This window comes from Haliaeetus albicilla, chromosome 5 (genome assembly GCF_947461875.1).
Source record: "Haliaeetus albicilla chromosome 5, bHalAlb1.1, whole genome shotgun sequence".
Classification (NCBI taxonomy): Eukaryota; Metazoa; Chordata; class Aves; order Accipitriformes; family Accipitridae; genus Haliaeetus; species Haliaeetus albicilla.
Window position 1 is genome coordinate 34,576,824 of NC_091487.1, and position 14,807 is coordinate 34,591,630.

Below are 14,807 nucleotides of genomic sequence, written 5' to 3' on the forward strand. Positions count from 1 at the left end.
CCTCCTGTCGTGTTATTCTAAGTCACAAAGGGCCATTTGTTGCGGATTTGCAGGTTATTCAGAAATAACCGTTTTATTACGTTGACAAAAGAAGAAACCTCAAGGGCTTGCTCTTTACAGTGGTGTGATAGGAACCTAAAGTGTGCCTGTTGAAAAATGAACTAGCTAACAATGGGAGCTTGGCAGCAACTTCACCATTTATAGAGAAACCGTCTATCTAGTGCGATCTGTATAAAATAGACTTCGCGTAGGTTAGGGAAAGGTCACAAGTTACACAAAGTTTGGATAGTCTAAATGCGTTACTCAAAACTAACTCTCCTGTGTATAGTAAATATTATTTGAACCTGTATTATTAAGAACATGCCAGGATTCAAAAGATTAAATAAGGAAGATGTAATTATGAGCTAAATAATAAACAGAGCAGTTTTAGTTCCCCTTGTGTTTTTCACTTTCCTGCTATTGTTTCATATATGGCCGTTATACAAAGAGCAGCTTAGGTCAGCTACTATAAATTATGGGTTTCGTACAATAGTAACCTACCAAAATTATTTCAGAGCTGCATCAAAGAGCTTCAAAAGACTTTTCAAAAACTTTTCCACATAATAAAAAGACTTCATTTTGATGCCCTATTTTTATAAGGATTCCTTGATTTAGAGTTGCATCTTACAGTATTCAGCTACTTGCGTTGATACTATGTTATTGGAACACATGAGATTTGCATAATTTATTTGTAGCCTCAGATAAGCGTGAAATGGTAATATCAAAAAACCTCTTTTTAAATAGGTTACCTGGTGCGTTTTTCAGGCTAGGTTTTTAACCTGATCTAAGTGAAAAGGTTTTTGTTTGTCTGGTTTTTAAGAAAACCAGCAAGATTTCAAGTGAAATTTTATCTGACTTTCTTCCCTTCACAAACATCCATATTCGCAATGATAACAATCATTCACCATGATAAAAATAATTCTGCTTAGTAGTTTCTAGCTGGCATCGTGTCCCTGTGTAAGGTGTTAGCCTGCCCTCGCTCCTGGACAGGCTTTCGCCTAATCTGAACAATCGCATGTCATCTGCACAGATCCATAGATGTGGCACTGCGATGTCAAAACAAAATGAAACGTCAATGCAAGTGTAGGGAGACAAAGTAACAATATTGAAACCATGTCAGTGCACATCTACAGAGACCATGTTACTCTGTCAGTGTGATTTTAGGAAGATCACTTTGAAATGTTAAAATGAAATGAAACTAAGTCAATTAGGTAATAACAATTGAGGTTCAGGGATTAATTGAGGGCCTAAGGTGAAGCCAGTGACCATTAACCCCAGCTAGTTATTAATTCTCAGAGAAATATCCTTGACTAAGGTTATTCTCATTATTAGAGAGTTTGGAGGTTTTTTCCCCATTTTGTGTAAATACTTTTTGCTGTTGCCTCTAACAGTGATACCACAAAGGGCGGTGTTGAAGGGCAGTATAAGCCATATTAGTGCTAAGTTAAGTGTTCAGAGAAAGTGAATCCACCTAATACCAGGCAAACACTTTTTTTTGAAATAGACATTTAACAGATTTATCTTGATGTCCAGCTGACTGTCTATGAACAGACAGATTCACTATAATGTACTTACCTCTGAGAACTTGCCAAATGAAAATAGTACGAACATGGAGAAGTATTCATTTGCACAGCAGCTACTATTTGCACGGCCCAAGTATTCATTGTTAACATAAAGCAGGACATGTAAAATGGTCAAACAACAATAATATTAAATAATTATTTTTGAAAATACCTAAACAAGCACCAATTCAAGGTTACAAACGTTATGCAAATTAAGGTTTCCAGAGTGTATGACTGTAGCATTAAGACACAAAACGTGTGATATATTATTCATTTAATACTATCAATGAGAGATTTTTGCCAAGATCGATTCCTCTTTGGACCAACATGCTGTACAAACACAAACAAAGTCTCCCTGGGTCTCTGTCCTAAGGAGAGATGACATAGAAGACTAGATCAAAGGAATACAATTGTTTTCTTTTTATAGTTGCATTTATGTAAATACATGTACATTTATATATAAATATATATACTATACACATGTAATTATTTTTGCTATTAATAAATACCAGCTACCCTTTCTCTTACTGAAGTCCCTGCAACTTGTTTGCTCTTTATAGGTGTGTTGGTAGAGGTCTTCAGGAAAGGGCAGTAACTCAACACTTATCCCTGTCGTGTAGGATGGTATCCCACATTCAAGGGTTGATGAAAGCACAGAGACGTTTCTGCAAGTTGACAAGCGATGGTGATGCTGAGAGAGTGTGACACAGAAGAGGGGATGAGCTGCACCTGGAGGCGGCCAGAGCCAGCCCTGCTGAGAGCTGGTGGGTTTTAGAACTTCAGCTGGACATTTTGGGGCTTCTGTCCCCAATGTGAAGCTGCACAGATGTGGTCTCACCTCACAAAGTACTTCAGGGGTGCTGAGAACATTTCTGAAAACACTTTGAAACTCCCAGGAGAAGGGTACTGTGGAAATGCAAGCTTTATTACCAGAAAATGTTTTCCATTACAAATGGATACATTGGATTTTTTTTTTTTCTTTTTCTTTTTTTGCGGGGGGATTTCCATAATGAGCATTCATGCCACGCTCCATTTTGTATTCTGCCTCAGCATGATAGCTCCATAATGAGTGGAAAAACATAAAAATTAGCTTGATCAGTTTGTTTCCATACACACTTTAAGCAGCCTCATTTTAATGTGTTTGGCATTGCATTACATACAAATGATGAAATACATTTACAAAAAATAGTCTGGCTACAGATCATGAAAAAAAGTGTAGGCACAGTTGGGTCTCAAGACATACAGTTTCATCCTTCCTCTGAGGCAAGACTGTCTGTACAGATCAGCTTAGATGTCTGTCTAATCTGTTCTTAAAAAACTCCAATGATGGACATGCTTAGATTATGGGAGTCCATTCCACTACCCATCTTTATTTAGTTAGAAAGATTTTCCAATGTCTTACCTAAATCTTTTTTTGCTGTAATAAGCCTGTTACAGCTCATCCAATTATAAATGACTATGGAGAATAAATCTAGTGGCTGCCTTCTTTTTCTGACTTTAACTAAACACCATGAACTCTTCCAACATTTTTTGTAGGAAGTTTTGAACTTTATGATCATATTTGTTCCTTTACACTTGTCTCTTCCAGTTTGTCTTTGTTACTTTGTTCTAGTTTCAGAAACACAGTATCTTACGTACAAGATCCCTGCAAATACATTCCCTCAATGACAAGTTGGTGGCTTCTATTTAGGCTGGGGCCCTTTATAATGCCCACATCCAGATTCAGCCCAAATTCATCATTTTTTCATCCTATTATTCTTTTCCTTCTTGCACATGCTACTTGCTAGTGCATTTTTAGAGTTTTAACTTGCTGATACAAAACTACTTCTGTGATCCGTTAAGTTTAGTTTGAATTCTAATCTCACCCTTTGGAAATACTTAAATACTTGGTGTGATTCACAGAGTTTTGTACCTGTGTAATCTGACTGAAGTCAGTAAGTTAAAATGGTCAATGTTTCAAGTCTATTACATGGATGAGTTTGGTGGTTAGCTGTCACCAGTAAAATAATAACACTTATGGGATATATCCATCACAGGATATGCTCATAAAACTCCTAACACTAGTCTTCGTAGTCAGAGACATGTGGCTTACAGCTCAGTTTGTGAAATAAACATTTACTTAAACAAAATACGGAGTAAGAAAAAGTCTGCTAAATGGAGCATGCAGCAGCAACAAGTTCTTTTGCTTAGGTGCACATTTGCCATGAAGGTCCAAACTCTTGATTCTCACAGTTGGCTTGATTATCTTAACAATTCTATTACCACTAGCCCAATTACTCAGCTATACCGATAGGCTCATACTGACTTGCCAAAAAGTTGGAGGCTCCAGTCGACACAAGTTTTCCTGTGCTTCATTTCACCCCAAGCTTTCTGTAAGGTTTGCTGTAGGCAACCAAAGAGGGAAAGAGTTGTACGAGTTGTTTGTGCTCCAGCAACCCACAGCCCCTGGAAATTCAGCAACATTTTCTGGCATGACAAGCAGATGTGTCATAGGAATGCAAGATAATAAGTGTCATAGATTTACCTTTGTCTCCCATTTATCTAATCCATGCTGTACTTAGCTTGAAACAATCCTGTCCATTAATGCTATGCATAACTGTTTTATGCTTCTTGACTGGAGATAACTTACTCAAAGCTAATACTAACAAGGGACAAAGAAGAAAATGAAGTACCTAACATTTGAGCAACAATGGGGAGTTTTAATTGTGTCCCAGATGAGATACCTGTTACCTGGAAAAGTAACATTGAAGAGTCTATTTAGAGGGGAAATATGTTATCACATGTTATAGCTAGCCTTTAGTGTGTAATTTGCAGTCTCCCCATTTCCATTTTACAAGCTGCACACCTTTTTCCTTCATTCTTCAGTCACTTAGGCACAAGAACTTACATATACAAAGTGATCGGTTTGTAAGAGCTGTGTCATGAAGGCTCAGAAAGCAGACTCGGTTGGATTTTTCTCGTACTTCCTCATCTCTGCCCCAGATGTGCTAGGGGCTGAGTCTGCTGCTGGTTTCTTTCTTATCCTGCCCTACATCACTGCATCGCTAGGTTAGATCAGAGAGTGATCTGCTGGCATCTGTGTTCAGCAGTATTACGCTGATGGCTGAGCATTTGCCCTGTTTTTTCTTGCATCGGGACTATATTTTATTCAGCCTTAGTGGTCTTCTGCTGAGGTCTTGTCACATTAACAAGCTAGGTTTTCCAAAGTAGGGAAGGTGATAAGGTCTCATCCCTACTTTCTAGGACATCCTTTTTAAAAGTCAAAGTGACTTTTACTAACAATGACACAATGTCCATTTTGCAGCTGCACATGCTGTGGCACAAGTGCCAGTACAGTGAGTACCAAGTAGAAAAATGAGTTCTTGTGCTTAAACAATGATTTCAGGATTGCTTTACATTTCCCAGTGCTCTTTCACTAGGAAACTGCTTTGCACTCGCCCTGTAAGCTTTTTTTCTCAAAATTTTTTTTCCATGTGTTAATAACACTTCAGTTCTAATTCTATTTTCCTAACAAAAAAAATTGCTATACTATGCTTCTTGTTCCCTTTTCTACATTCTTCCCTACTACACTGTTTATTTCTGTCTGTTTCTTCTTTCAGAATCGCATACCTAGTCCAAAGCTCCAATTGCTTCGTGAAGAGAAACAAAAGCCTCCCTCTCTCATCTGCCAAGCCTGGCCAAAGTTGTTCTTGTAGCTTAGTGGCTGCTTCTGAAGAGAGACAACCTGCAGCCTCCTGAAGGACAACAGATGGAAACCTCACTGTCACCGGGGACTTAGATGGCAGCTGTGCTTTGCCCAGTCCTGCCTTGCAAGACCCTCTCAAGAAGCCCCCACCTTGCTGGGTCAGTACGCAGGTGTCCTGATACCCAGAGAGAGGAACAAGGTTTCTTCTGCTACATTGCATTCAGTAAAAGGCGTCTTTTAAATCGAAAGCAACTTCGTTCTCCCAGTGTACTCTGCTAGTTGTATCTAGGATACTTGCTTTTTTTGTTTGTTTCCAATTTCACTAATAAGGTTTTCCATTATTCTTTCCTTTATGCAGTTTTGACTGTTTTCTCTCATCTGATTCAATTTGTTAAATCTCCTCTATTCCCTTTCCATGTGTTTTTAGTCTAGGATTTAAAAAAAAAGTGTTCTTGGAGGCATAGTAGCCAGCATATTTCAAACAGTGATACCTTAAAACTCTGATGTACACAAGTTGTGCTTTTAAATTTGTTGGCCAGTCAAACGCATTACTGTGCTTCCCACTGATCCACTAACAATGTTAAAACACGACTTCCTCTGTCTGTTTAGCCCTTGTATAGCAAGCCTGTAAGTGATGGCTTCCTGGTTTTATAAATACTAACAGCTAAACAGAAAAGCATTTTCTGATTTCTTGGCCTCGTATTTCCTTCAAAGATATCAAAAAGTATTTTCCTGAATTCTTTGGCGAGGTGTATTTGATGTGAATCAGGAACAGAGGAAAACAAAGGAAAGGACCCGTCATAAGGGTGAAATCCCAGGACTGGATCCAAGCCTTGGCAGTCCAGTGACAGAAGAACCAAACTATAACTCTCTATTTCGATCATTTTAGTTGGGTTTAGCATCTGGCTCTACAGCACTGAATCAGCAATAGGATTAGTACTGACCTTAGCAGAACAAGGAGTTCACCACACTGGCTTAGGGTCTGAAGGCAGTTTTACAACATGTTCCCATCGTCTGCAGTTTTACTCTGATTTCTCACTGTCTCTCTCCTCCTCGCTGTGGTGCTCTCTTTCAGCTCCATGGGTCCAGATTGAGAGGCAGCTTGTGAGAATCGTGTACTTAGCTAGATGCAGTCGGTCCATTTGCCAATGTGCTAAAAATGAAGATATTTTTAAATAATTGTTTCATTGTCTAGTTTGTTTAATCTTTCTGCATTGTTCTCACTTTGGAAAGTTCCATTCACCCACATGACTGGAATAATACCTTCGTCAGAAACACCCTCGATTCAGTTTGTCTGCTCAAGTTGTGGAGCCAGGTCTTGTCTTGTGCTGTAAATCAGCACTCCTCCAGTGACTTAAAAAACATTTATGCATTTGCCGATTTACAATTATTAAAGCTCAGGTGATGCAATATAGAAGTCAATGCTTGGAGAAGGAAAACAGAGCTGATGATACATTTCTCTTCTTTGTATATAACCTCTGCCAAAAACACTGTGATACAGATACCGCAAGAATATTGGCAAGTTTTATATGTATCTGAGTGGCACAAAGTGTGCTGTACGGCAGATGAGCACCCTGAACGTACACAGGTTTGTCATGAAATAAGAGGTTTCCTTTAAGATGATAAAACTACCTCTGTGTGCCATTGTTCATTTAGTGAAAAGGGACCATTAAGTACTATCTGAGTTCAGTCAAAAAAAAAGAAAAAAAAACCACCACAGCTTTCAGAGATGTAACTGATTTGTTCCAGAATTGTTCACTGGCTGATATACAGCCTATTGTAACATTATTTTGTTCGTGTTTTAAAAGATGTGTCTTGAGTCACTGAACCAGCTCAAAACATAAATCTCATCAGATCATGAAAATGCTGAACAATTTTCAAATAAGTGAATGAGTGCTGATGCTGGGCTGCATGCAAGACACAGACCAGCCATTCTTCCATATTTCTAAACATATGAAAGCTAAACAAGATGCATCTCCATGGGCTGAAGTATGGCTGATCTGAACCAGGGAATGAAGGGAAATGCAACTGTCTTGTAATGCACTTTATCAACCCATCTCCATATTTCACTCTTCCTTACAATGAACTAACCACTTAGACTTGCCAAGATGGAGGTTAAGACAAACATTTGAGCCTACCGATGAATAGTGCTATAATGAAATAGCAATACAATGATGCTTTACTTCCCTTGTGCCTTAAATGTCAGCTGTGCCACTGAGGGATTATAAGTGTGCTTGGTTGGGGGTTTGGATTTTTTTTGCTTGGCTGTTATTTGTTTGGGTATGTGGGTGGTGAATGCTCTTAATTTCCCAATTATAGCAAAGGCAAGAAAGAAGGAAAAAAATTAAAGTACTTCAAGAAAGAAAAAAAAAATGCCAGGAACACTGGGAGGCCAAGGCAGACACCGAAGCCTGGTAACTTCACCAGAAAGTCTGTTCACACGATATCTCCAGATTCAAAACACTGTCATTGATTGCACGGTCCGAATATAATGGAGTTACAAAGCTGTGGTTAATACCAAAGGTGGCCAGGAGTACTTCTCCTTCTAGCGTAATGTGTAAAGTGGGAAAACGAGAACTGGACTGCCAGAACCTGTAGTGAACACTCTATTAGGTATGACTTTTCTACATGTGAAATTAGCAGATTTGTTACAGAAATAGCTCAGGCAGAATGAATTCAGAAACCTCTGAACTGCAAGATAAGGTATCTCTTTAAAGGATCTGGTGTATCTCTGGCTGATCAGGTGGCAAGACAAAAAGCCCAGCAAGCATGCTAATAAGGAGAAAAAAGAAAAAAAAAAAGAAAAAAAAAAACAAAAAAAACACCGCAGATAATGCTCTCCTCAGGTTCCAGATTAATAAGGGAGAGCGAGCTGGGATTTATGTGGTGAATTTATGCTCAACTCTTTTACTTGGAGAAGTAAAGCTTAAGTCTTAAGGAATACAACTGAAGCTGTGTGGCTACAGAAAGCTTTCCTGGCTGTACCCTCAGGAACACGTCGCTGGCATGGTCCACAACTCCTGTATGATGCCCTACTTCAGCTACCTCTGTTGTCAGTGCAGGGAGAGAGGCTTTGGCCCTAACAGCAATTTCATCTGGGACAATCTTCTAAAAACTTTCATCAGAAGTTATATAGCTTGAAGTACAAAACCATTCTGTGTGAAACAAAGTATCTAGTCACCTCATCGGAGACTGGAGGACAATTTAGTCGTGCAGAGTAATCTCAGAGAAAACAACTTCCATCGTGAAGCTGTGTACAAAGCTAGAAACTTTGAGAAGATACCTGCCTTGGACAGCTCGCCTGCCAGAATTGTGAGCAGCAGAATTAATAATAGTGGGGTGCTCCAGGTGCGCATCTTAGTACATTACACACCTGGGAAGGTATTTAACTTTGAAGTTTACTGGAGCAGACAGACTATGGTAACGAGGCAGGAAGGGATCACAGCAAACAAAAGCAGCCCAGTACAAGTCTAAAAATAGTCCTGCTATAGCAGTAACTAAAAACTCAGATTAGATACCTGCCTCTGACTTCAGAACAGGCTTGGATTCTTCCAGATATACAAATCTCATGCTGAGAAGTCCCAGTGAACATCAACATTTGTTCTGCTAGTATCGTGTAAGGGTTGGTGAACTATTCTTCTGAGACAACTAATCTAACAATACGTGTAAGATTTTAGTTCTCCCACTGCACCTCCGACACGGGTAAGCTGAGGCAGGAAAATTAAGTTTATTGCCAAAGACTGCACTGGAGTATAACATAACGGACGGTACATCAGTTTCTAAGTCCCATGTATAGCTGTGCTTCTATACTTCCGTGTTTTACTTTTTTGATTTAACATTTGTTTGGGTTTGGGGTTGGGGTTCTTTGGTTGGTTGGTTTCGTTTCCCACATAACATTCAAAGGCAATCTTATGCTGCACAAACCATAACATTTGCAGTGTACTTTTGTTCTTGTGTACTCAGACTAAATTTTCTCCAAAGCAAGGCAAAGTGAGGTTGCTATATACGGGATCTGAAGAGGACTTTGCAAATAAGTCAGCACACACATTTCTATTTTCTATTGCCCTATAAAATTGAGTACTGTTAGCAGCTGAAATTAGCAACTTAAAAGTTTTAGGCTTATCTCAGCTCTAAAAAGCCTTATACATAGCTCTTAGAACAGTTTCTAAGCACTGCATGACAATCTATATACTACAACCTACAAGAGATACCTTGTTGTCATATCTTCCAAGAAAGGAATTGAGAAATCATGAGTGGGATTTTTCTAGTGCAGTCAGCAATAGCTTAAGTCATTGCCTCTAGACATCACTTACCAATTATTTCACAGGAATCTAAGTTAAGCCAATTGCCAAATGCTCTTGAAAATCCCTATCCAGCTTTATAAAAGACTTCAATTTGAAATGAAATGCAGCTGTATTTTTTATTTATTTTTATCTAAGAGCATAGACATAGACAGTTACATGGATGCTGTCAATCAAGGAGAAGCAACTCAGTTGTATATCTGATTCATTCAGGTATAACGCTGACTTTTTTTTTTAATACAGACCACTATTTAGCAGGAGATGTAGTAGATAGTAAGGCAGAAACCCAGTGGGATGTTTACTGTTAGCAGAGCATTTGGAGTGGTCCCCAACAGAAAGACCTTTAGTCAGTCGTGCATACTGGAACATAAAGCAGGTTTTACCAACTCTGCAAAGCTAAGTGCATAGTATGAAACGCTGTTGAGCTCACACAAGCACCAAGCAGGTGCTGCTACCATGTGTTGTGCAGCTTAACTGTGTCAAGGAAAGAAATTTGGAATCCTTATTCAGGGGCCTCGGCTCCCCATGTCGTTCACTGAAGAAGCTCTCCACCTCAGAAGGTGCATTTGAAGCCATCTCCACACTGAACAGCCACCTCCAGGTCAACACACCTACTGCAGCAGGAACAAACTGGGGAGAACTGTGTGCAAATTCTTTTTTTCCCCTGAAGCAGGGGTCTTCATTAAGGACACAGCAGTGTCTCCACCCGCTTACAATCCAAAGCCTTAAATTTAAGTGCCTACAAATGCTTTTCCAATAAATAGACATAGAGAATTCTTCCAAAGCACAGAATACACAGAGCCCTCTCTGAATACACCTCCATGGAAAGGCAGGTGGTTACAGCGCCTTCTTGGGATCGGAAAGACACAAGTGGGAGTCCAAACCTGTGGACACAAATAACAGTCTTCGCTCTCATCTGTCACAGTCATTCTGATGCAGAAAGAACTCAAGCTTCATGGGCCAGAAAGTGGGAACAAGAATGAGCACCACAGTACTATTTCAGATATGTCTTCAGTCAATCTAAATCTATCCTTCATACAAAGGAGAAAAACAAATACATATTAATGCACTTACCAAAATGCAATTGTGTAAGAGGGGGGGACAGCAACTCACTCTCCTCCCATATGTGTTCTATAAAGAAAAAAGTTGAAAAGTTGCTATCACTGCACTTCAAGTAGAAATTGATTGACTCACCATATGTAGGTTTGCTTGTAGATTAACATATAGTTGAAACCCTACAGAGAAGTTTCCCTAACTTCTGGATCCTAGCCAGGAAAAAAGCCTGAAAAAGGCGACAAGGTGATGGTGGTACAACCAAGGTGCTCCAGGGCATGGGGAGCAGGAGAACTGCAGGCTTGCAGGGAATTCTGGGGTCGAAAGCTGAGGTCTTGTTTGCCCCGGACACCTGGGAAATGAGCTGCTGGAACCAGGATCTGTAGGAATGGTATCCCAAATTTGGGCATCTAAATTAATTCCCTTTGGGTCTGATCTTTGAGATTAGAAGAGCAGACACCCAAGATAAAAGCTAACAAAAAGAAGAGAGGTAGATTGACTTTTCATCTCACTAGCAATATAGAGAAGCCTTTACTCACATCCCAGCTACCTAATGTTTCTGATGAAACAGATTTTTCTGTAACCAGTGTATATTTTTTACATTATAGAAATTAAGTGGTGTGATGGGTTGACCCTGGCTGGACGCCAGGTGCCCACCAAAGCCGTTCTATCACTCCCCCATCCTCAGCTGGACAGGGGAGAGAAAAATATAACAAAAAGCTTGCGGGTCAAGATAATGACAGGAGAGATCATTCACTAATTACCATCACGGGCAAAACAGACTCAGCTTAGGGAAAATTAGCTCAATTTATTACAAATCAGCCAGAGTAAGGTAAATGAGAAATAAAACCAAATCTCAGAACACCTTCCCTCCACCCCTCCCTTCTTCCCGGGCACAACTTCACTCCCGGATTTCTCCACCAAGCCCCCCCAGCGGCACAAGGGGGACAGGGACGGGGTTTATGGTCATCACATGTTATTTTCTGCCGCTTCACCTCCTCAGGGCGAGGGCTCATCACACTCTTCCCCTGCTCCAGCGTGGGGTCCCTCCCACGGGAGACAGTCCTCCACGAACTTTCTCCAATGTGGGTCCTTCTCACAGGCTGCAGTTCTTCACGAACTGCTCCAGCATGGGTCCTTTCCACGGTGTGCAGTCCTTCAGGAGCACACTGCTCCAGCGTGGGTCCCCCACGGGGTCACAAGTCCTGCCAGAAAACCTGCTTCAGTGTGGGCTCCTCTCTCCACAGATCCGCAGGTCCTGCCAGGAACCTGCTCCAGCGCAGGGTTCCCACGGGGTCACAGCCTCCTTCGGGAACCCACCTGCTCCGGCGTGGGGTCCCCCACGGGCTGCAGGTGGATATCTGCCCCACTGTGGACCTCCCTGGGCTGCAGGGGGACAGCCTGCCTCACCATGGTCTTCCCCACGGGCTGCAGGGGAATCTCTGCTCCGGCGCCTGGAGCATCTCCTCCCCCTCCTTCTGCACTGACCTTGGAGTCCGCAGGCTCGTTTCTCTTACATGTTCTCACTCCTCTCTCCAGTGGCTGTTTTCTCCCCGTCCCAACTTTTTTTTCCTTCTTAAAAATGTTATCACAGAGGCGTTACCACTATCACTGATTGGCTCGGCCTTGGCCGGCGGCGGGTCCATCTTAGCGCCGGCTGGTATGGGCTCGCTCTCTCTCGAACACAGGGGAAGCTTCCAGCAGCTTCTTACAGGAGCCACCCTTGTAACCCCCCCCGCTACCAAAACCTTGCCAGATAAAACCAATACAAGTGGAAAGACTCAACGGGGAGTTTAAGTGATCTAATCACCTATCTTTCCCTGACTCTCAACAGGGCATCCATTTTCTATAGGCTTCTTCAGTGGCACAGCCCAGCTAAACTGGTTTATAAACCTTACTCCGGAGAAGCTTAGCACAAAAGTAGCATCAAAAAAAGGATGAGAGAAAGATAGATAAAAAATGTCCCTGACACTAGTATCAAATTTTCACCAGCTAGAGATGGACTTTTGTGTTCATGTTTACTTCAACCTTCTGGCCATGCCTTTTCAGTCGATGCCCAATATATACAATTAGACACTTCAAGTTCCCCCCCTTCTGGGACGCTGACGTTTAAACCCAGTATTTCTCTATCATTCCTTGCCAGATATTTTTGTGTTCAAACCATGAGGTAAATAAACTAGTGATTTAGTGTAGCCTGAGTTCATAAAGAAAGTTCATCCAGAAAATGCCAAGCACTCTGAAAATTAAACTGGTGAAGGCATTTAGGTACTCGGACATGGGGGATTCCAAGTTTTGCATCAAGCAGCTCTCCATGACAGCCATTGGAGCCAGAAGTATCCTTTTATAGAGCAGCCCATTTCCTTCAGTAGTCAAAGGATCTTGAGTCTCAGCTCCTATGGTTCTCTGCATTTGTTTGCAGTCTTTCAACCTTTCTAGCCACCATCCACTGAGATGTAGTCAGCTGCAAATTCTATATGGTGCTGAACACCCCCAATTCCCTGATTTATCGCCATAGCTCATTACATGAGTAGGCCTTGCTGGTTTAACAGACAGAACTAAGATCACAGTGGATCCTATGTGGCATTTTCTGAGTACACCAGAAGGCTGAACAGAAGAACTCACCTAGACACAAACAATTCTTGTATGATAGAACAGAATTAGCAGGAAGACGACATTCACCACATAAACAAAAAAAAAACAAACCAACAACCAACCCACAGCCCTATAAGCTTGAAAACACTCACCTCACTCTTCTGTGGTTTGAGAAGTGAAGTCTAGCACAGCAAAACAAAAATCAGACCTACTTTTAATCTGCGAACAGCTCTTTTGATGAAATCTGTCATGTTTCTGGCTTCTTTTGTTCCTTGTGAAAAGAGCAAAAATGTTATTTTTCATAAAGAATTTCCAAATGTTTTATCTTTATTAATGTTTCTTTATGATATAGTTCATCACTGCAGGCAAATCTGTCTCGTTCGTTAATTCTTCCATTGTCAAAACAACATAACCAATAGTTTATAACATCGTAAGTCTTGGACATCAGTCATAATACAGAGATTCCCCATTATGTGCAGGATTGTCTATTTTGATATGTTTGAAAGGCCAGTCATGACTGGTTATACGTTTATCTGTTGCTATGAGCAGCATAATATTCTGTATTGAAGCAGTCAGCCTATTAATGGCATATGAGTTTCTGAGTTGCTTTTGTCACTGTTTGTGGTTTTCCAGATGGTAAGAAATTAATCGCTTAGTTTAAATATTTTTAATGCTTTTTCTGCGCGTTTCGTATTTGATGTAAGATTTGGCAAGTCCTCTGAAGTTTGGGTTCTTAAGCATACAGCCTTCTATCCAAAAAGCTTGAGATCCCTATTCCATGCTACTAAAGTGCAAAGAAGAAATAGAAAATTACTGGGAGGGAGACGAAAAAAGGACATAACAGAAGCGATTCATAGTTCAATTTCACACAAAAGTGGTAAGCAAAACGTAGCCTTCAAAAAAAGTCTTCAAAAGATCCAGTTCAGTAAATATGGCTGTTTCATACCTCTTTAGAAAGATTTATCCATCAACTGTCATTCTCCTCTTAAGCAGGATACACAAAGAAAGATTCAGTGCTGCCAGCACCTGATATATGCATTTAAGAGACCTCAATGCCTTTTATTTGAGATAACAAAAGCAAAACCAAAACAAGACTACCAGAGTGCTTCACGTGGCTTTTTTCTGTTTGATTTTTGGGCTCTTAAAGCTGGCATTTTTGAACTTGACTGGGGAAAGTGGAGAGGAGACCACTCAAGTCATTGCTGCATCTGTGGGTATTATGTGATCACTTAAAAGGCTCTAAAAATCTGTGGATCCCATTTGCTCTGTTACGCAACTATAAGGAGGTCTAACATTGCAGAAACCAGAGCAACTACAGTAGCAAGTTACCAGTACAGGAGAAATCGGGAGAGCTGAGTGCTACAAGTGACAGGCTTTTGTGTTGCAAAGCAATTAAGTCACCTCCCGCAAATTTGTAAGTCAGAAGAAGGGATTGAAGAGAAAAAAGCAATGGGCTTCAAGTCTTAAAAATTGATGATCAAAGAGGCACTAGATCACAGGTGGAATCAGTTTGGAATTCTGCAGTCCTATGTACCAGGTGCTTCAGCTCTAGTGGGACAAACACAAGTTCAGGGT

The 14,807-nt window shown here is 40.7% G+C and overlaps 1 long non-coding RNA gene across 1 annotated transcript in view; it reads right to left on the reverse strand.

Annotated features, from left to right (window-relative positions):
- Positions 1 to 1,730: 1,730 nt before the first annotated feature.
- Positions 1,731 to 14,807, reverse strand: part of LOC138685491 (uncharacterized) — a 39,404-nt gene continuing 26,327 nt past the window's right edge. The window contains exons 4-7 of the long non-coding RNA XR_011324772.1: positions 13,385 to 13,503; positions 10,662 to 10,718; positions 6,231 to 6,439; positions 1,731 to 3,983 (exon numbers count right to left, since the gene is read on the reverse strand). This is a non-coding gene — a long non-coding RNA (uncharacterized lncRNA). The remainder of the gene's footprint in view (positions 3,984 to 6,230; positions 6,440 to 10,661; positions 10,719 to 13,384; positions 13,504 to 14,807) is intronic.